The sequence below is a fragment of the Vicugna pacos genome, chromosome 11 (assembly GCF_048564905.1).
Source record: "Vicugna pacos chromosome 11, VicPac4, whole genome shotgun sequence".
NCBI classification, from domain to species: domain Eukaryota; kingdom Metazoa; phylum Chordata; class Mammalia; order Artiodactyla; family Camelidae; genus Vicugna; species Vicugna pacos.
Genome location: NC_132997.1, coordinates 45,097,285 through 45,119,938, shown reverse-complemented (window position 1 = coordinate 45,119,938; position 22,654 = coordinate 45,097,285).

The following is a 22,654-nucleotide window of genomic DNA, read 5'->3' as shown; positions in this document are numbered from 1 at the left end:
GGGAGAACCAGGGACCAAGTCGTCCTGCATGCAGAGAGGAGGTGGGGGAGAGGTGGGGCAGGGGGCTCGGCAGCACACTGTTAGCCCAAGGCAAAGGGGAGTGGCTGAGGCTGTTGAGCAGAGGAGCATCCCATCTGCACTAGGAGCTTTTAGGAAGCAGAGGCTGGGTCTCACTCATCTCTAGGTGCTCAGTTCCCAGCACACTGCCTAGCACAGAGAATGTTTGCTGCACAACTAAAAGAATACATCAGGAAATCAGTGAATGAATAAAGCAGTGCGGTGTGGTCAGACTTTGGAGTCAAAGTATATCTGTTAGGATTAGATTTAGCAGTATGTGACAGAAAACCCATAATAATGGCTTAAGCAAAATGATAGTTTCTTAGGTTTTTCTATAAAGATGTCCATAGGCAGGCATTCCAGGACTGTATAGTGTTTGCAAAGAGCAAATGATTAAATCTTCAATATTGCTGGCCCAAGATTCCAGCACATGGCTTCTATTGTGTAGGTCACCTGAAGACCCAAAAAAGGTGCTGGAGTTCCAGCCATCACATCCCCATTCCAGGTAGCAGGAAGCAGAAAAGGAAGGAGCAGGATCTGCCCTATCCCTTTAAAGATATTTCTTAAAGTACCATACAACTTCTGCTTATACCTCATTGTCCAGAGCCTAGTAACATAGTCCCCCTCGTCCCCAAGGAAAGTCTGTTAGCTGGAGCTATTGCTGCCCTGAACACACGTGGTTATTAAGGAGAAAAGGGAGAATGGATGTTGTGGAAAGCGATCAGCAACCTCAGCTACTAGAAGTGGCTTCATGCAAACCTGTGTGCAGATGGCATCTCTTCCTAGGGAAGAAAGTGCCCCTTCACCTCCTGGGGAAGCAGTTATCTTAGGGAATTCAGGAAAAGCAGGACTCGGCAGCTATTTGAAGAGATTACATCTGCCTGATAAATGGAAGCCACTGAACTCCAACATGCCCGTGAGGACAGAAGATAGGAGGTTTGGCTGGTCCCGGATGCTGTCCCCAGCAGTAGAGCCTCCTTATCACCGCCAGATCAAGGCCTGCTCGACAAGGCCCATTAAAGGGACCGGGCTGGGATTCCACTGGCGCCCCAGAGCCGGGTGTTTAGAATCACCTGCTTTCTGACAGAGAAGATAACAAGGCCTGGGCCAGAGGATTCCTCCCTGGGACGCCCTGGGCACACTGAGTTCAGAAGTTTGCACTGAAGGTGGGTTCCAAAGCCCCTTGCCACGTGCTGAACTCCCCAACCGTGTTCTGTGCAAGCTGGCCAAGTTCAAAGTCACCTTCCACGGGAAGATGAAGACATTATACAGGAAGCACAAGGAGGTAGAGACTTGCTCACTCCCTGCGCCCAAAGCTGGTGGGGCCTGTGGAGCAGTGCCAGGAAGCCCCAGGAGACAGCACACTGTGCCTGAAACTGGAGGTGCACACAGAGAACCCGTATTCTCAGCAGTGATGCTCTCAAAGCGATGGAGAAGTGGGGCCAGGGTTTGGACCTCGCTCCCTGATGGTGCCAATTCTGGGTTTCTGTGGATAAAGCCAAGATTGCCATTCTTCGGAGGGGGAGGGTGTCACTGTTGGATTCTTCTCCCTAAACTCCTGGGTCACCTGCCATTTTGGCCAGAGGTCATCTCCTGTCTGTCCCATGGTAAAACTTAAACAGAGTTTTGAATAATCCTTCGTTTCCATGAGGGAAGCAAAACAGGCCTATTGTCATGTCCATTTTGCAGATAAGCAAATAGTGTTGCAGAGATGGTCGGACATCTGTCTAAGCTCTCTGTCAGAGTATGAAGGGGTAAAGCTGAAACTGTCTAATATCCAAGGAGGAGATGGTCACTAAGACGGGGGACTTTGGAGGAAGAAGTCGTCTCCTAGTGAGACCCACACTCATTCGCCTCTGTCCCTTGAAGTCCAGATTCAGCTGAGATGATTGAGATGTGATCAGCACCTGCCAGGACTCTCCAGGCGAGGCCATGGCTTCCTGGTCCCAGGCGCCTATGCCAGCCTTCCAGCCGAGGGCCCGTGTGGTGATGCCCAGGGATGGATGCCAGTGGAATCCCAGGGCTTGGCCACCTTTGTGTTCAGCTGGTGTGAACCAGCACCAACCTCTGTTCCTGGTCTGTCTGCTGGTGCTCAGGGGAATGACAGTGTCCTCCATCTCCATCCCGCGCCGGCAGACAAGGAGGAGAGGCAGGTGGCAATAAAGACCAGTTCTAGCCCCGCTGCCTGCAGACTGAGGAAGACAGGACCTCTGCAGGACCCCGTAGCCCCCTAACCAGCAACGGCACAGACACAGCAGCTGCAGCTCCACATTGGTTCCCTCGGGTCCTTGAGAGCATCCTTTTCAAATGCAAACATTTCTGTAAGGAGTGTCAAAGGCCTCAGTTCCTCGATCTATAAAATAGATATGAAAATCCTTCCCACTCAGGTAGAGAGACTGTGTGAGGCTGTAGGAGAAATTGCCAGCATAGTGGCTGGGACAGTTTACTACCCAAAGTGTTTGGAATTCTGAATCTGAGAGCTGAGCATGGCAGCCTCTGAGGTCCAGTGACGGGAGGACGCTTGAGGCGGTAGGGCTTCCTGTCTCGCTTGCGGGGCCATCCTCCCACCCCTCCCACCCAGTGCCCACTCAACCTGTCCATCCGTTCTTGAAGAGTTCTGAAGCAGGGGCCTTATTTGGGGGCTGTCATGGGGGTGGAGTGGGAGAGGGACAGGGCTGAGAGCTGGAATTGGACTTGAGGAGGAAGAAGGAAGCTTCCCTGGAGTGGAGCCAGGAAGTGAGCCCCAGGTGACCTGCGGCAGAAACCAGCATCGCCCTCCCCAGCACCAGCCGTGGGCGTCATCACCATTCATTCATTCTTTGAACAACGTGCTTTATATTTCATAAAGCAATTGCATATCCTTGCTCTAAGTTATTCACTCTAAGGTATATGTGATAACCCATTTTACAGATGAGAAAGGTAAATTTCAGAGGGGACCTCATAGTTTGTGAGGGGTGAACAGAATCCAGGTCCCCCTTTTCCTTGTGTTCTCTGCATGCAACTTAAAAATCTGGTTCTGGGAAACTACAAACCACACCTGTCAAGGGAGTGTAAAGAAAAGAGAAAGTTTACCAAAGGAGCTAGGTAGCATTTGTGTGTGTGTGTGTGTGTGTGTGTGTGTGTGTGTATGTGTGTGTGTATTGTGAAGAGAGAGAATCATTGATTAGCTCCAGCTAGAGATTTTAACAAATTTATTTTGTGCTTCTGGGTGTTTTCCGCATTTCTTACAATGTTACTTGTATAATAAACATAAAAAAGAAACAATAAGTGTTATTAAGCTAGTTTTAAATAAGGAGAGAGGGCAGTTGGGTTATAGGGAAACCAGCATGGATTTGCAGTCAGGAAGCTTGGCTCCTAGACCCAGATCTTTGCCTGCTCCGTGTGTGACCTTGGCCATGCAGCATCCCTCTCTGGGCTTCAATTCCCTTATCCAGAACTTGAGCACTGGGCTAGAAGCTCCTGCAGAACCTTTCCCCACTGGCTTCTCTGGGTCATAAATAGTCACTTCTAGGGAGAACGCAGACCAGGGATTCCGCATCTGAAGCCCTAGACTCCAGACTTCCAAACTCCTTGTCTCTTGGGGGTCTAGACTCAGGGCATGGCCCCATCCGCTCCCTGCCATGGGGAAAGAGTGGGAAGAGGCGAGTCCCTGTGAATCTGACAAGTTGTTTCCAGCTGCTGCTAACATATCATTAGCAGGATTTTCCTAAACCTCGCATCCACTTTCCAAAGTCACACCAGGCACAGGGGCCTTCCTGTCTTCCTCCTTGGCCCCCCACAACTCAGAGCTGAAGACAAAAGAGTGCACTCTTGGGTTTCTGATCAGAGCACTGCCTCTCCTAGCTGGCTTCTCGCAGGTTCCAGTTTAGAAACCTCACCGAGACGTCTGGACTCACTGATCCCTGCTTTCGTTCTGGGGCTGTGTCTCTACTACTTCCAGATGTTTACACAGCTGGCTGGATTACTTAACTGCCTTGACATCATACACCTTGATATTTCCTCTACACAAAAACAGTTCAGATGGGAAAGAAACTGGCTATTGAGAATCCACGCTCCACAGAACAAACCAAAATAACACTCCGGTTCACCAAGGAGAATCTGCATGCCTTTCCTTGCATGCACGGGCCCCACACAACTGTACGGGCCTCAGTTTCTCCATCCACACATTGAAGGAGTGGGTTTGAACTGCTTTCAAGTTCCTTTGGGTGCATAGAATTGATCTGAAGTTTCCTCATTTGACAGAGTTTGATCCTGGAGTCCTGGGTGGGGAATTGATTTTATTCAATTGATAACTACTTGTAGAGCACTTCCAATGGGCCAAGAACGAGTAAGACTAGATAGACACAAAGATGGAAGTACAATCACGCTAGTGAGTGTCCCCAGTGATTCCTGTGTGTCAGGCTCCAGGCCGAGCCCTTTGTGGTCAGTGTCTCTTTTTTAGCCTCATAAACAGCTCCATGAGATTTATATTTTTTGCTCAGCTTTATAGATAAAGGGACTGATGCTTAGAGATGTTAATGAATTCACTCAAGGTCACAAAATCTGGTGCATCCAAGGATATCAGCCCACATGTGATGGATTCCAGAACCCACACCGTTAAGCATCATAATACACTGCTCCCCAAACATTTCTTACCCACATGCACCCTCTAGTCCAAAAAGAGACACAAGTCGAGTAAAGAGTAAACACACTAGCTCAAGGTGGCGAGTGCCACAACCAAGACATGCATCAAATGCTAGGAGGACTCCGTTTGGGAAAGGCTGCCTGGAAAAAGGGCCATTTGGACTGGGCTTTGAAGGCTGAGTAAGAGTCTCTCTGGAAGAGGCAAGTTGTGGGAGGACATGCACTGCCACTAGCTGATGATGGTCCCAGGCTCTGATATGGTTCAGTGCTTCCTGCACACTGCTGCCTCCAGGATCCTCCACAACCTTCTCATTTTAGGAACAGCCCAGAGAATTCTGGGTCTAGATGTCATTCTGTGGCGAATAGTGGCTTCTTGGCAGTTTCTCCCTGCCTGTCAGCTCTTTAAGGCCAGGGTCAAGGCCCGTCTGGTGTTGTGCCCTGGCACCTGGCACCCAGCAGAGCACAGTCTGTATTTGCCGGACAAATAAACCTTTCGTTCTGCCGGATCTGTTCCCAGAGCAGCAGCAGCAGCAGCAGCAGCGTAAACAACTAAATTTGTTGAGTGTAGTGTGCCAAGGCACAGTGTTAAGCCCTTTTCATGCATCATCTTATTTAATCCACCCAAAGCCACACTCTGAGTAAAGAACGATTATTTTCCCTACTTGACACATGAGGTTAAATAACTCGTCCAAGGTCACACAATGAGCAAGCAATGGAGCCAGGATCCTGCCCAGCCTGCAAGGCTTCAAAGCTCATGGCTTTAACCCCTCTGCCACCAGTGTCTCTTTGTCATGGCCCCACTGCCCTCTTCATTCCCCAGGGCGGAGGGCTGTTGCAAGCAGGCCTGATGTGCCACAAACCTTCCAGCACATCCTGCCCCTTTGTCCTCCCACATCTGTTTATCATTTCCCCACTCCGGAGCCGGCCGGGCCCTGCCTCCAGCCTTGCCATGATTCAGATGTCAGGGAGGATGCAAGCCAGAGCCTGGTGTCTGAGCATCTGAACTGGCAGAGAGTGAGGACAGCCTGGTGCACACTCGCGTTTGTTTTGTCAGCACGGCATTTGTCAGAGACGGGGACTTATGGATGCCACCCAAGCCTCCCCAGTCTTCTTGCCGTGGCCTGCCAGACAGCCCCGCACCGTCACCCCAGCTCCGGGGGCGGTAAGAGAGGGGGGCGCCCTGCTTCCTGCTCCTCCTTGCCCGCCCTCCCACCCCCATAACGCTTTGGTACTACTGCCTGTTCCAACCCCCGTTCTGCTGTGAGCCTCCGCCAGGATGGAATTCCTCCCTCCCTTCTGAGCAAGAACAGGAGCAGCTCTGGAAATTTCTGAAAGCAGCACTTTTTTTCAAAGCACATTCTCTAAAACATTGGCCCTGAGAGGTATTCTGCAAAAAAAAGAAGAGGAAGTTTGGAGAGATGCCGCGTACTCGGCCCTGCTCTTGCGGGTTCCCAGTGCACCCTGGAGTGATGCAGGTACTGAGAAGTCCTGCAGAATTTCCCAAATTATGCTTTATCCTCAGAGCACTTGCTCTGAATGGGAGAATACACTCCAAGGCTGGAGGGGAAACCAAGCTCAGTCGGGAGACACTTCCCTCCAGTAGTACACACGCCCGCCAGGAGGAGACCCCCTTCTCTGCGGACTTGTGCAGCATGGAGCCCCTTCCCCCTGCTCATGTTCTGGGTATCTCTGACTGTGACTCTTTACCCTGCCAGGGAGTCCCTGATTCCATTAGCATCCCCAGAATGGACCTTTCCTGGAAGTCCCGAGGGTGAGAACAAAACCAGTGTGGGAACAGCTGCAGGGAGGCAGGGATGAGCTCTTTATAAATAAGCACGTTGCGCTTACGCAGAACTGCTTCGGACCACAGACCCTCCCATCACTTAAGGTGTGTGTGCGAGGCCTGGCAGGCTGACGACAAGGGGAGTTGAGCCTCTGAATGAGGCTAGCCCCTTCCCCTTCCTACTTTTTAATTCTAGGACACTGGGGGTGCAGTCAGGGAGACACAAGTGGCCCTGGAGCAAATCCCTGTGACAGCGCCCACTGCACTTTACACTAAGATGTGCTTACCTGTCTGGCTGCCCAGACGGATTGGAGCCCACGCAAGGCATTCCATCTATGGATCTGTCCCCAGTGCCCAAGTATGTCTAGCCCAGAACAGGAACTAGATGCAGATTTATTGAATACAGTTAGATTTAGGTCAGCGGCTGTTGCAGGTTGGGTTCCCTGGGAAGCAGGCTCTGAGCTGGAGATTAGTGTGGGATGTTAATTAGGAGATGCGCTGAGGATCCACTCCTGCGGGAGAAAAGTAGAAAGCAGGCATGGACTGAGGGAGAGAGGCTGCAGCGTAGTCACGGCGAGCCCCCAGCTGGCCCCGTGGGAGAGCGCTGAAGATGGTGGTTCTGCATTTAGGCAAAGGGGCTGGGCCTCTCCGCCTCCACGTGGCTGGTCAGTGGACATGGGCTGCCCTGGGGAGGGGGTGTGACCTTGGCAGTGCAGCTCTTTTAGCCAGTTGATTCCTAAAGAAGGCTGACCGCAGAGCACTCTTAGCTGACAACCTTCCCAGCAGCTGGAGGAGAAAGTCTTCTGGTCCTGCCGGGGAGACCTGGACACCCAGGGCACAACACGAGTCCCAGACTGCTGACCCCCTCCCTCAGCGTTGCCACCCACTGATCTGGGTCTTCCCTCTTCTCCTGGCCCTGCTGCCCAGGCCAGCTCTCCCCTTCTCTCCTTAGTGCAGGCCAGGGTCTCCTCCAAGGGGCAACCCTTACGTGGGGGGCTGGAGCAGTACATGGTCGCACGCCGTGTTCCACCCGGTACTCCAGGAACCTGGAGCAAAGACTGCCCCAGGCTGCCCCTGGCGGGATACACACCTGGGCTCCCCTCGACTGTGTGGTTTCCCCGTGCAGGAAAGGGCATTTGGGACGCCCCCCACTGAGTCCTGATCCCTGGGTTGTGGAGTCTGACTTTCAATACATGTCATCTCTGCACCCTTATCCCTAAAGAAACTTCAGCCCTTTCCTGCCTCCCCTGCCTCCTGTTCTGGACATAGCCCAGCAGACCTGCCATGAACTAGGACGGCAAGCACCCAGCCCACTGCAGCCATCCCTAAAGAGCATCACTGAGTCGGGTAGAACTTGGGCTTTGTGGGACCAGAGCTCAAGTTTGAGGACATGAAGAATTGTGTGCATTTGTGTAGGCTATCGTGTCTCCCAGCATCACTTTCTTCTGTAAATGAGATCGATGATAGGCAGAGGAGACACTCGATAACTGTGGGGCAAACGGGTGAGGGCACGGCGTGGACGGTACTCCTGGGCGACACCAGCCAGTGAGTGTCAGCTGAGGGCTGGGATCGGAGCGAGCAGACAGCACCATGGTCGAGAACAAGGGCACAGCCCTACAGGTCCCCCACCCATCACACACTAGCCGGGTGACTTCGGCAGTTTGCTGTACCCTCTGCTGTTCACTTCCTCTGTGTGAAGCTGGGTGATGAGGCTCAGCTCAAGGGGTGCTTCACCCCAAGGGTGGACTTAGAGCATACAGAATGCCATCCATGCTCAGCACACGTGTGGCTTTGTTCTCACTGTTATGCTCAATCCTGCTTGACTGCATGTCCACAGACCTTTTCATCGCCCCACACAGCCTGCTCCTCCCCTCTGGAATGAATGTTCCCTGCATCATTCCGTGAATAAACTCGTGGTCCAGACCTATTAGGGCAGCCGGCTGCTTTCACTTGGAGTTTGAGCTGGAGCCCTTGAAGAAGCCAGTGAGGTTCCTGGGAGGAAGAAATGGATTGCTCAGTCAGGGGCTTTCCCCTGCTGTTCTACGAGCTGGCTGGGGGCCCCATTAGTGAACAGCCCAGCCTTCCTCCAGCAGGAGAGGACACCGGCATCATAGGGTGACCTGGAGCTGCGGGAGTGCCCAGCTCCTAATGGAAGGGGCTGGCAAGCCAAAGCACTGTCCATTAGCTGCATCTGCAGTGACCCCAGCCCCTGCCCATGGAGCATGTCTCCCCGTCTCCCGGGGTTCCGTCTTTGCCGAGGGTGGATGTTTTCCTGGCCCGGGATTTCTCATTAGCACTGATGGAGACTCTCGTGCCTCAAGGACTTGGCTGCAAGGCATGGGGGTGCTTTCTCAGAAGGCTGGTGAGAAGAGAGGAAGGGGCATTGAGGGGGTGAATAAATACTTGAATATTTAATGGGAAAAAATGGGGGGTAGGTACTTCCAGAGAGGTAGCTGTTGGTCAGTACAGTGTCCCCAGCCAAGGGTGGACACACAGTAGCAGGAGTCTTCAGCTAGTGGTGATATGTGGAGTTTGGGAGGCTGCAGCTCTGTGGTTTTGTGGTTGGCAGCACTTGGAAGGAATCTCTTCAGTTCCAAGCTGGGCCCCCATCAGCAAGGGATGCAGAACAAAGAAAGCTCTCAGATCGGGTGTGTAGGGGAACCAGGGTATTAGGAATGCTGACACAGGGGCTGGCTGGAGGGATGGGCTGCCGGCACAGTGCAGGGGCAGGGTAGAAGTTGTGAGGGGAAGGCTCTTGTTCCAAGCACAGTCCAGGGAAGGGCCCAGTTGTACTGCCTGGGCAGGCCCGCAGGGGTGAGGGAGGGAGAAGGTCACACCCCAACACAAGGATTAGGGAAACAGCAGTGAGATTTTTGAGAATCACTAATCAAATTGCATCATTCTACTGCTTAAAACCTTGCAACAACTGCCTGCGCCACGTGCCCTGGCAGATTCTTCACCCCACTTTGTATCACCCTCCTCTCCTCCCTGTGGTCTAGCCACTGCCAGTTCTCGCAATTCCTCTTAAACACTCTGAAAATCTTTCCCTACCCCAGGGCCTTTGCACATGCTGCCTAAGCTGGCAGGAAAGCTCTAGCTGTCTCAGGCTTTGATACTTTGATCCAATCAATCCTTCTCAAAATCTTGCTTATGTATCAACTCTAGGAAAAGACATCCCTGCTCATCTTATCTAGAATCATTTCTTCCATCTCATTATCTTCAATTTTAACATCCTGTTTTGTTTCCTTTAGGCTTCTTATCATAATTTACATTTATCTTGTTTATTTGATAATTCAGTTGTTTATTGTCTGTCTCTCCCTCTAGTTGAAAGACTCCAGGAGGGCAGGGATCACTCTCTCACTTGCCATTACTGCCAGCCCCAAACATTCAGGAAGCCCTCGGTAAGTGTCAGCTGTTATTTCTACTATTTTATTACTGCCGTGGTGGTTGTTACTGTAGGCCTGCAATAAATATGGCTTGAACATTGAATGAATATCAAGACTCACTCCAGGCCCCACTAGTCAGGGGGCTGCAACACCAAATGTGCTGCAGGCCCTGGGCAGGCAGGGTAGTCCTCTCTGACCCTCCTACCTCCTGCTCCTTTCTGGGGGCCATCTCAGCCTGAGGTGGCAGGGCGTGGCAGCCCCTGGCCCAGGTCACACGGGCTCCATCCTGCCTCTTGCAGGCTTGCCTGGCTGCTAGAGTTGCCCCGTGACTTCCCCCCAGCACACATACTGTCATCTCTTCACCGTGAACTGTATTTAAAATGTAAATAAAAAAAGGCTTTTAGGAGATTTAACTGTTTCCCTTGGTATTTAAATTATTCAATTATAACTAAAGCTATTAAAATACAGTTAATTAAAATTGTTAGATTGTTTTCCTTTGCACTGATCACAGCATTGCCCGACTTCTCCCTCTAGCTGTTTAATTCCTATTAAAAATGATAATGCCTCGCTTTATTCATAAATGCAGCAACCTTCCCGTACATTCTTCAAGTGATCTCTGCAGTACAAACCGCGCTGTTTTCTTTTCTTCTAGCAGCGAAGCGGAAATTCTGCTGTAGTCTTTAGAGGTTTAATCAGCAGTAAAAGGACTCAAAATTTAAACATTAGCATTACCGAGTCACAACAAATAATACAAACCCCTGTAAAAAACTGTCTAATTCTGATACAACATAATGTCATTAGAGACCAAAGGAGAACCCTGAGGTTTAATAAAAGGTGGGACCGAAATAAAGGTTTCATAACTCACAACATAAAATTACCGGATCCACACGTTAAATATTTTATTTGAAAGGTTTCACGGCATTTCTAGTGGGAATAGCTCTGTAGTGGATGTACAGATGGGTAAGTGCTGCTGGAACCAGAAACAGAAAAAGATGAAGGAAGAAGCAAAAGAAGGTTTCTAGGACCAGCTCAGACATATCTTGCTGAGTTTGGCGTGTTTAAGATGACGCACCCCGAGAAACTAATTGGTTGTGGTGTTTAAACTCCTGGGCCATGTGTTCACACAACGATAATGGCTGTTCCAGGTAATGGTGGGCAAGGTGGCAGAGGCACTTAACTTTTCAGAATGTGGTGGGTGCCACCTCCGGCATTTGGAGTGATTTGTGAGCCGCGTGTGGTGGTGGCGGGGGCGAGTCCTCCCCGTCCCCACTCGCAGGAGGAGAAGGGGTGCAGGGATGCACTTGACTCGGCGGGAGATGCGCTGACTGGGAGCCTTCTGTGTGCTGAGATGGGGGTGTGCAGCGGAGTCCCACCCTTCAGGGGCTCATTGCCCCCTGCAGCCCCCGGAAACTGCGTATGGATCCACGTTCAGACAGTGCTGTCCCCAGTAAGTCCCGCCTGTGAGCACGAGGAGGGCTACGAGGGAGGCTTGGCGCTGCGCCTGGCTGAGAAGGTCTCCATCGCCCGAAAGAGGGAGAAGCACGAGGGAAGATTAAGGCGGGGAGGCAGGAAGGAGCTGGCGAGTCGGGGACACTGGGGCGTTTGTTAGATCTGGAGCACGGGGTGGGTGGATGTGGAAGGATGTGGCGGGAGAAACTAAATTTAGGAACTTGATCAAGAAAGACCTTGAAGCTCATCCTTAAGAGTTTTGACTTTACTCTGAAATGCCAACAACCAAAGCCCATCAAAGACTTAACACTGGTCACAAAACTGAACACTGTACAAACAAATCAAGTCTGAGGTTTAGGACCTGATGCAGCCTGCGTAATGATTACCTGTAGGAAAGCTCCAAGTTTGGCTGCTGAGCAGGTGGGTGCCCACCTGCAGGGTGGTGTCTGCCAGTCGGAGCCATGGGACCAATACCTTGGTCTTGGTGCCCTGGACATTCACTTGGCATTTCATTCTTCAACCTGGGCCCATCCACTTGCGTGCTCTCTCTTGGGGACTTGAGCATTCACCTCTGGGCTGCAGGGGGCAGCCTCTGAGCTTCCCAGGCTTCCTGCATGTGCTGCTTCACCCAGAGGGGGCCGGTGCTCCCAGAGAAGTAGGAGAGGGAACAGCAGGGGGGTGACACCAACGCCACTGCTCATTAGGAAGATGCCAGTGAAAACCACGATGAGACATCACTACAGGCCACGGGAAGGGCTCTAACCGAATAGACTGGCAACGCAAGTGAGTCCATTACCAAGGAGAGACTGTGGAGAAACAGGAAGCCTCACACTGCTGGGGGGTACAGCCACTTTGGAAAATAGTTGGGCACTTTCTTAAACAGTTAACACACACCTACCAGATGCTCCAGCCCTTCTGCCAAGATGAAAGCCATGTCCACACAAACACCTGTATGCAAATCTTAGTGGCAGCTTAATACATGGCTGCCAGAAACTAGAAACAACCAGAGTATCCAGCAACTGGGGATGGATAAACAAACTGTGGTGTATTCATTAGATGAAATACTACTCAGCCAAGAAAAGGAATGAACTATAGATGCATACTGTAAGATGGGTGAATCTCAAAGCAATTTTGAGTGAAAGAAGCCAGGCAAAAAAGAGTACATGCTGCATAACAACATTTGTGTAACATTCTAGGAAATGCAAACCAATCTGTAAAAAGTAGTTGCCTGGGGCTGGGGTGGGTGTGGGAAGGGCTGGTAGGGAATTGTCACAAAGGAGCAGGAGGGGACTTTTTGAGGTGAAGGATGTGTTTGTTGTCTTGGTGGTGGTGATGACTTCATGGGCGTATACACATGTCACACTTAATCAGAGGGGACACTTTAAATATGGGCAGTTCATCATATGCAAATTATACCTCAATAAAGTGGCTTTAACAAAGTGAAGAGCCAGGACTTTGCAGTTTTCTTTTTTACAATTTTAATTTTGACGTAGTTTTAAATGCAGGGTAACAAGAACAGTCAGAGGTCCCCTGCACATCCTTCACCAGATTCTCCAGTTGGCACAGTTTGTCCTTTTCACTTTATTACTGTCTCTCCCCTCCCTCTCTCCACCACCATCCCACCCCCCAGGCTGTGTAAGAGTACACTGGAGGCATTTTTCCCCATTAGTCTTAAACACTCCAGTGTGTATTTCTTAAGAACAAGAATTTCTCCTACATTTCCATAGTATAGTTATCAAAATCAGGATATTTAACTCCCATATAAAGTTATTATCTGATCTGAATTCCATATTCAAATGTCACCAGTTGTCCCCACAACACCCTTTATAACTGTCTTTCCTGCCCCCCAGGTTCCACTCCAGGCCACGTACTGCATGCTTTTGGCCATTGTGTCTTTAGCCACCACTGACCTGAGGTCCAATCCTGACTCCATCACTTAGTCATCTCGTGACCTTGGGCATTCACACCTGTGGTCCCTGAGCTGTACCTGCTCAGCCCTGACACCCACCCCCCTGAGGCCTGGGGGAGAGTGAACGAGAGGCCGTCTGGACAGTATCTTCCGCCCAGTGCTGCAGACAGGAGGCATTCAGGGAGTGGGATTATAGCAAAAGCAGCCCAACGCACCAGGGACATTGTCGTGGACCATCCTGCCGCGGGTGCACAGGCCGACCCTGGCTCGGCCAGGGCCCTGGCAGCCCTCCCGTCCCGCCCAGCCTCTCCCTGCCCACCCCTTCCGTCACCAACAGCTGTCACACTGCCCCAGAGCAATGACTTTTCTGAGCAGCTCATCACAGGTGGCTGTCCTCCCCAGGCAGAGGAGGCCAGTGGTTTGCAATTGTGACTTTTTGAAAGCTTCTGTTGATGACACATTCATTCTTATGTTTGAAAAAAGTGCCTCTTCCCTTTCTGCCTCTGACTGTATGTGATTCTTCAGGAAGTTTAGTCTCAGCAATGAAGGTGCCACCAACCCGGGGCTCCAGTCATCTGTCCTACCCTCACAGAGCCTCCTTAGGCAGGTGGGGACACACAGCCGGCCTCCCTGGTCACAGCTGACCAGACAAGGTGGACTGTGACCAAGAGGAGCAGGGCTGTGGTCTACTGCCTGGGATTGGCCTGGGATGAAAGCTTTGCCCTGTTGGGGTAACGGTGGTGAACTAGGCCATCAGCTCGCCTCCTCTGGCGTAGCGAGTGAGTTGGCTGGTTGGCGTGGGAAGAGACTTGGGAAGGCCACCAGGCAGATGGAGGCAGGACAGTTCAGGCTGCAGAGCCTCAAGCAAACAGAAGCCACATGTGGGCCTGAGAGGGAGGCACACGGAGTTGGGGGAGTGGGGCGGCGGGAGGCCACTAAAAGTTGGAGCGGAGAGACTGAAGAGCTGAGAAGTGCGAGGGCGAGAAGCAGAGTGGGGAACCCACACGTGAGGACCCCTGACGCCCTGGCCCCTGTGGCCTGGCAGGCCTCCCCCATGTTCTCACACTGTCCAGTTGTATCCCTCTCCCCTGGCTGCCTGGGTAACAAGACCACAGTCGGGGGGCCTAAAGTAACAGAAATTTACTCTCTGACAGGTCTAGAGGCCAGAAGTCTGAAATCAAGGTGTCAGCTGAATTGGTTCCTTCTGCGGGGTCTGGAAGGAAATCCATCCCATGCTCTCTCCTAGCTCCTGTGACTGCCAGCAATCCCTGGTGCTCCCTGGCTTGCAGACCCATCACTCCAGCCTCTGTTTTCATCTTCTCGAGAACCTTCACGTGGCCTTCTCTCCTGTGTCTCCGTGTGTCTTCTCCTTTCTGTCTCTGGTAAGGACAGCCACCATGGGATTGAGGGCCCACCCTAATCCAGGATGAGCTCATCTCAAGGTCCTGACACTGGTAACGCCTGCCAGTATCCTTATTCCAATTCATGTCCCATTCTGAGGTCCCGAGTGGACATCATTTGGGAGGGGGAGGTGGCATCCAGTAAGCGAGTTGTAGGAAGGAAGATTCTGGCTTTCAGTATGGCTCCATGGATCCTTCCCTTAAAACATCAAAGCACAGGCATGCTTGTGTGAGTGGCTATTCCCTAAAACCTTGAGAACCTCATTTTTTAGAAGAATGGTAGATCTCCTGGGAAGAAAGTCATAGCTTTTCGCACGAGTCGAAGAGTCTCTGGCATCTCTGAGCCTCACTCTTCCAGACCTCAGCTTTCCAGTGGCCCTGATGGTCCAAGGCTGTTGGGCAGCTGGTGGAGAAAACACAGGGAAGGAAGGCAGGGTTTGGCAGAGAAAAGACTTGTGTCGTGCTGGAGACAAGAGTCGGGGTTTATGGGTTGTGGATGGTGCAGAGACCCAGAACAAGCAGAGAGGCAGGGAGCAGTGGTGACAGGAGAGAGGCATCAGCTAGACTTCTTGATGGACAAGAAGCGTTCGACTCATCCTTGACCTCTCTGAGCATCAGTGTCCGCACCTGTAAACTCAATGCCAGTTGAGCACCTACTAGGTGCCAGAACCATGCTGGGTGAAGGGGATGTGGTAGTGAGGAGTCATGACCCCTGAGCTCTCAATGTGGTGGTGAAGCGGCCAGGTGCAGGAAGGACCCAGGGGACCATCAGGCGGTGATGAGTTAACAGCCTTCAGTACAAGCGCCGTGGGAACACTGGCAGCCAGGTGGTCAGGGGTCCCCAAAGGAGGTGATGCTGAACCGGGTCTTAAGGAAGCATAAGAATTGGTCAGCAAGACAGGAGAGACAAGGCGTCCAGGCTGAGCTCGTGGCATGAGCAAAGGCAGGGCCCCTGGAAGTCTGCTTTGTGTGTGCGGAAAGCCCATCACCACCTCCAAGGGGCTGGATGGTGGGGAAGATGGTGGAAGCTACAAGGAAAGGGGCTTGTAGAGAGAGAGAGCAGTCTTTGAATGCACAGGAGTTGGGACTTTAGTCTATAGCTGGTGGGGCCGTGGGAGGCTGTGACACCAACTGCAGGATGAACAAATTTGCAGTGCAGAAAGATCACTCAGACAGCAAGAGGGGACGGGAGGGCACAGACTGGGAACAGGAGACAGTGAGACGCTGTTGCAACATCCCCCAGAGAGATTAAAAGGTCAGAGAAGAAGGAATGGACACAAGAGGCATTTGAGGGACTGCATGCACGGGGCTTGGTGACCTCACATCAGCCTGCTTCGCCGGCCTGTCTGTGGGTCATGGGAGATAATGGATGCGAGGCACTCTGAAGACTGTAAAGCATCTTGTCAAGGTGCGGCAGTCGGTTTTGGCTGGATCCTGTACGGGCTTTCATGAAGTGAAGCCTCTCTCCCTCACCCTGGCTCATCACCGATGATGCTTCCTTTCCCCTGTAAGCAAGGGAGAGAGGGGAGGTGAAAAACAGAGACATTAAGTGCCAAAGCTTATGTTAATACAGCATTAAGGTTGAAAATGTAATCTCCGAGGAGTCAGGAAATTCCGAACCAGGGGTTTCCATGGCAACCCAGCCACACTGCTCCTCTGTCCATTCGGGCCCTGTTTTCCTTGTTAAATATGATCCTGTCATATATTATATTTTATCGAGCTAAATGTGTTACCCACAGCATGCAGAGCTCCAGTCAGCACCAGCGCAGAGCTGCAGGAAATGTGTGTGTTGTGTGTGTGTGTGTGTGGTGTGTATGGCGTGTGTAGCTGGAGTGGACCTTCAGAATTCTCCTGATAGAACACAGCCACATCTTAGGTCCTTTTATTTAATAAATGGAATGTAATTCCATTAAGAGCAGCTCCCCTGAAAATGAATGAGCACCAGCGCTGCAGTCTTGTGCTCTGAGGGGGGGTCTCTCGGCATGCCTACCCTTCCTGGGCAGCCACAGCCTGGTCCCTCACAGCCCTCTCTGGACACCCCCTCGGCCCCAGGGGCAGAGCCATCACTGCCACTCTGGGCTCCCTCCTGGATGGAGTTCTGAGGAGGTGGATTGGAATTACCTGGTCCAGTGGTTCTTCAAATGCACCAGCCAATTGAAGCTCATCTGTCACTGTTCGTTAGTGTCCCAGGGTGCACCGGGCACCGGCACACAGAGGCAAAAAGGAAATTCAATTCTCCTCCGAACGCCCTCTCCCACAAAGCAGCACAATGGACAAAAGGGTCCTCAGTGGCCGCAGAGATGTTAGAAAGGAGGAGGGAGATGGCTGGCTTGTCAGGGAGGGCAGCTCAGTGATGGAATGTGTGACGGAGAAACATCTGTAGGTTAATGTGGTGGAAAGAGCATGGAATGTTCGAATCAGGCTGCCCGGGACTCGGCTATCTCCCAGCCATGTGGTCTTCAGCAAGTCTCTTTATTTCCCTTTGTCTTAGCTTTTTCATCTGCAAAATTGGGATAAAATTACCATTAACCTCACACAGGCTTGTTGAAGGATTAAATGGGATAATTGATGCAAAAGCTCACTGTAAACGTCTAAATCCCTACACAAATGTTACTCTTACAGGGAGCTCAACAAACCATGCTGGATTCTAGACTTATGCAGTGGGTTCTAGATATTCTGTGGTTGGTTTGAGGATTCCACAATGGGTTCCAGAATTAACTGACAGATCTAGAAGAGGGGTTGGCAAATTTTTACAATAAAGGGTCAGATAGGAAAGATTTTAGGCTTTGAGGGCCATGTTGTGACTAGTCAACTCTGCCACTGTTGCTCAAAAGCAGCCAATGGTAACACATAAATGAATGGCCATGGCTGTGTGCCAATAAAACTTTATTAACAAAAACAGGAAGTGAGCAGTAGTTTGCCAGCCCCTGGTCCACAATCCCCTATGCAAGGAGCTGTACTCTTTTTGTAAATGCTGCTTTTCTGCTCGGAATTTAAATCTCCTTCCTCTCCATCCTCCACCTCCTGCTCCACCCACCTCCCACCCACTCAAACACACACACACCTATTTTTCGTCTGGACAACTTCTTAACTTTCCAGAAACAATTAGAGTCCTCTCCTCCAAAACAAATAGCAATGTTCTCTTGGCCCTTATCTGCGTCCCTCGCAGCCCATGAGACCCTGAAGGCAGCCAGTTCTGTCAGCCCAGGTCCTAGGTCCTGGGAGCCATTCAGTGGATGTTTGTAGAATGGATATATGGAAAAACACAGCATCCCAGGGAACTGAACACTGTCTTCTCTCAGGAGGGCTTGAACTGGGGTGATTTCAAAACTTGAAGGTCTGGCATCAATCTCTCATTGTGAGCTGCTCCATTAGAGCTTCTAGAACAATCAGAAAGTGGGATCATCTTTGTAGACCCAGGCCAACATACGTGCTTACCTCACCAGCCCAGGGCCCAACTTGCTCCCTTTGTAGGCAGGCTGGACATGCAGGAGTGGGTCAGTGGGAAGGAGCTGGCTCTAGGGGGCAGGTGACACTCCACAGCCACCCCTCTGAGGTCATGACAGTGCAGCAGATCCTCACGCTGCCTTCAGGGAGCCTCGGCCTCCACTAGCCTGGACAAGCAACATGATAATATGGAAGCTTCCAGATGTGCAGCAGCCCTTTCTGCATTCACATTTGCCAGCTTTCCTCCTCCTCCCCATCCTGGGCAGAGCAGACAGGCAGCATGGAGTTGTGTAACTCACCTCTGAGTCACACTTCCCCCAGCGCAGCATTTGCTTTCTGCCTGACAGAGCCCATCTTCCCCAGGACAGCCAGACAGGCGACTACTCTTCCAAAGCCAGGGCCGGGGGATGGGCTTTTCTGCCCCCAGTACACCAGCTAAGATGTCACTTTCCATGGCAACGGTGGGGGAACAGATATGTGAGTAGTTGCACACATGGGGTGGGGGTTCACAGGTGCATGTGTTCACATGTAGCATCCTTGTGTCCTCAGCACAGGCTTGTGTGCTGCAGTAGGTGGGTTATCAGCACACACGTGTGTACGTGTGTGTGTTTAGGCATGTGCTTTCATGCATCTGGGACTGTCTGCCGGTCAGGCATGTGCTTTTGTCTGGGTCTGTGTGTGTCTTTAATTTAGGACTCTGCTTCTCTTGGAGGACACGATCGCTTCCATCCTTCAGCCTCAGCAGATGAATATTTTATTACCTTGCTTTTTCCATGGCATTAGGCAGTTTTCCTGTGAAAAGCCAGAGCATGACACACTTCGGGGAGGCAGAGATGGGGACTCTGATAATAGAGCCACAGCAAGCAAGTCACCCCCCTTCTCCCACGACGAAGCCCTAGGAAGGCTCATAGATGCTGCCTGTGAGTGTCATTAGGAACCGATGAGTCAGCCCCTTTCCCCGTCCCCTGACAGCGTTCTCTCTAAATACAAAGCCGGCACACCCATTTTACAGGAAGTGTGTGGGAGCTCCCTTCTGCTCCTCCTGAAGCCAGCCCAAAGAAGTTTCATTTCTTCCCAACTGCCCAGTCCTCCCATCGAGGAAGATGCTGTGACCTGGGAACAGGAGGTCATTGTATAAACTGGACAGCAAGCAGAAGGTCCTGACTTCTCCCCATAGCCTGGGAGTGTGGGTGAGGCAGCCACATTGAAGCAGGGCCAGGCAGTCCTGGAGCCACGCGGCCATGGAGACAGCGTCTCCCAGCCATAGGCCCTCCCAGCCCCCAGCCGTGGTGTGACCCAGCCATGCGTTGATCTTCGCTGTACAGACAAGCAAATTAAGCATGTATTAATGAATGGGACGTCTCTGGCATATTCCATCTGGGGACCATCTGTGAGGTTAAGGGACTGGGATGTATACCCACCAACTCTTACCTCTTTGATCAAGGGTTGGTTGCCCCACGGGCAAAACTAGCACCCTCTGCCGTAGAGCCTGGGAAGACCAGGGGCATAGGGTCCTGCCGTTCCCGAGAGGGATGAGTAGTCTGGCCCACATCTCCAGGTGGCAGGTGCTAACCCGGGCCCCTGGACCCCTCTCAGTTGCCCTCTGCATCCTCCTTGGTTCCTCAGATGGTGGTAAAAGCTCTCCAGGCTGCCGTCTCCAGAAGGGGAGCAGGGATTCCCCACTGGGCCCGTGTGGGGCAGGGAATGCTCAGCCACCGTCGGCTGTGAGTCCACCACAAAGCTTTCTGAGCCAGAGTTACTGATATGCAGGGGGGCGTGGTGGGGAGAGATGGTGGTACCTGCGGCCCCTGGAGCTCTGGAGCCAGGTACAGGATGCATGGATTCAGTCATCCACAGAGAATCACTGGGAGACTCAGCATGAGTAAGATGGAAGAGGATTATAAAGATAAACATGGTAACAAAAGCCTTCCTGAGCCTTCCCCACCCTCTTCCCACCCATGGATCCCCATAGCCCTTTATTTGTGACTCTCTTAGAATCCTTAAACATAACTGCTCTTAACTGTTCAGCTCTGTCTGGGATGGGAGTAAGGATCATCACTGTGATTGCTGCGGAGCTCCTACTTTGTGTCAGGCCTTGGGCTTAGCACACACCCTTTTATGTAATCTCCACACCAGTGCAATAATTGGGTACAGCTACCTGCATTTTACAAAGAAACTGAGGTTCCGAGACATCCTGATTCTCACCTCAGGTCAACTTGCTCAAAAGAGACAGAGGTTTGCCTGGGTGGGTGCCCGTTGAGTGGATCTTTTTTTGTTTGTTTTTGTTTGTTTGGGGTGGGTGGCTTATTTATTTATTTTTAGAAGCGGTACCGGGGATTGAACCCAGGACCCTGTGCATACTGAGCATGCGCTCTACCATTTGAGCTATACCCTCCCCCCGTGCAGTCATCTTAACACATTTGCCGTGTACTTCCTACTGGTCTGTGAGCTCCTGGAGGACAGGGCCCGGCCATTCACCTCCAGACTCCCCACAGAGCCTGGCACCTTGTCCACCGTGGGTGCCTATTACATGGAGGATCCTTTCATCTCTGTGATTACCTACCTAACCAGGAATCACTGTGCCTTGGCAAACATCCATTGCTAGGGCCTGTAAGCAGCTCCACCCTCAGGCACCAAGCCACCCGCAGTGGCCATCCACAACACTCCTCCTAACAAGGAGAGGATGGGTCTGCCCTGGTGGAAATAGGCAGGCACTGGAGTCAGACGGACCTGGGTTTAAGATTCACTCCCACATACCCAGCTGTGTGGTCCTGAGTGGGTTACTTAGCATCTCTGAACCTCGGTTTCCTCCAATGGGGAATTCTGCCTCCCTCCCAGGAATGCTGTGAGGCTGAGATTCGAGAGAGGCACGTCAGACCCCTAGCCTGACCTTCAAGAAGCTCTTAGTAGATAATTGATTCCTCCTCCACCAGACTGGGCTTTCTCGGGGCAGGGAAAGGGGTGAATTTGTCTCTGTCTGGGCCATACCCATGCCAGGACCTAGCCCTGCATGGATGCTTGGTAAATGGTGGTGCTGTTGGTGGCGTCCGTAGTCCAGTGGCATTTATAAAGACTTGCCCTAACACACGGGGCAAGACCAGAGAATGGACCAGAGAACGGACAAGTGAGTGTTTTGCAGCCAGGACGCCAACCTGTGCTTGCAGCTCTTTGAAAGCATAGTTATTCCCTTCTTCCCTTTGTTTTTCTTTGGCCTCCCTCCTTGGTCCCACACATCCAGGCACAGGCTTCCAGAACAAAGCCTCCAGCCTGTGCTGAGTGAGAGCTCAGGGCAGGGGGAAGATGTCAGAATGTGACAGGCCAGCTGTCAAGAAGTTAGGCCCATATTTAGGTCCCTGGTGGCCGCAAGGCCACACCCTGCCACCCAGCCCTGACCTCTCTTGCTAGCCTAGCTCTTCTGGGGTGAAGGTGCCACTTTCCAGCTGCCAGAACCTTGAGCTGGGACTCCTATGGTAGGCCGTGCCTGTTCCTCCCCCGAGCAATGCCTTCTTCCTGACCCGTCTCCTGGGCGTGACCAGGGGTGGTCCCTCTGCTGCCTTTCACTCCTCTCCCTCCCCTGTCCTCTGTGTTTGGTGATGCTCATCGCTGCTCTCAGCTTCTTGGTGCCACAGTGCTTTTCTCTTTTCCCATTCCCCTTTGATCAAACCCTTGTTTCTAGCTTTATTCTGCACCATCCTGACTGTGGACAGTGATTCTGCTCTGATGAGTCTGGGCCGTGGAGAGATCCCCACGTGGTATACACCATCAGCACCTCAGGACCCATCCTGCCTTGTGACTGCTCTGGGTCCAGCCAGAACTCCTCTGCTTGTCTCCTTGCTCTTTCTCCCAGGGCATGATGCCTCTTCTCCCTCCTCCAAGTCTGGGTGGAGTGGGCAGCCACTGAGCCCAGCTCTGCCCCATCCACCCACTCCTCCTACAGCTGGGGGCTCACGTGCCAAGCCTGGCACCGGTGGCAGGCGCCACGGAGGGCAGACGACTCACTGGGGGATGAAAACCTCCATTCAGGACAATATCAAATCCCTGGCTCCGAACAGAGAGACAGGTTTGCTCCCAGCCCGAGACATTGCCTGCAAAGCGAAAGCCGATACCAAGAGAGGAGCGTCTCGTTAATGCGGGCTCTGTTCTTCTCACCTGGCAGGCCAGGCACAGCGGCTCACTTGTGCCTCTGAAATCCTAACTGGCTCCTGGCTGGGAGCTTTGGGAGCTGCTTGGGAGGCATTAGGCAGAGTGTGCCAGGCGTTCACCCGGCCAAATCCCAGCTCAGCCAGGGCAAGGGCGAGAGAGGAAGGCCTGGGGATGGCGGACCACACCCATGCCATGCGGCCACTGTCTGGATGAGGCTGGAGCCACATGCTCCAATGGCCCCAGTGCCCTTCAATTGCCTTTTTCTTTTCCCCGGACTCCTTTCCAAGTGTACACTACAAGGTGGGTACAAAGGAATCATACAACATGGGTATGAAGGGCCCTGAGTGATTCTTTTATTCTGTTTCTCAACTTTTTAGAGTCACAAAACTGCTCATAAACCTGTTAAAGGCTATAGACTCTCTCCTAAGAAAAATGTATACCTCCTCCTGCAAATTGA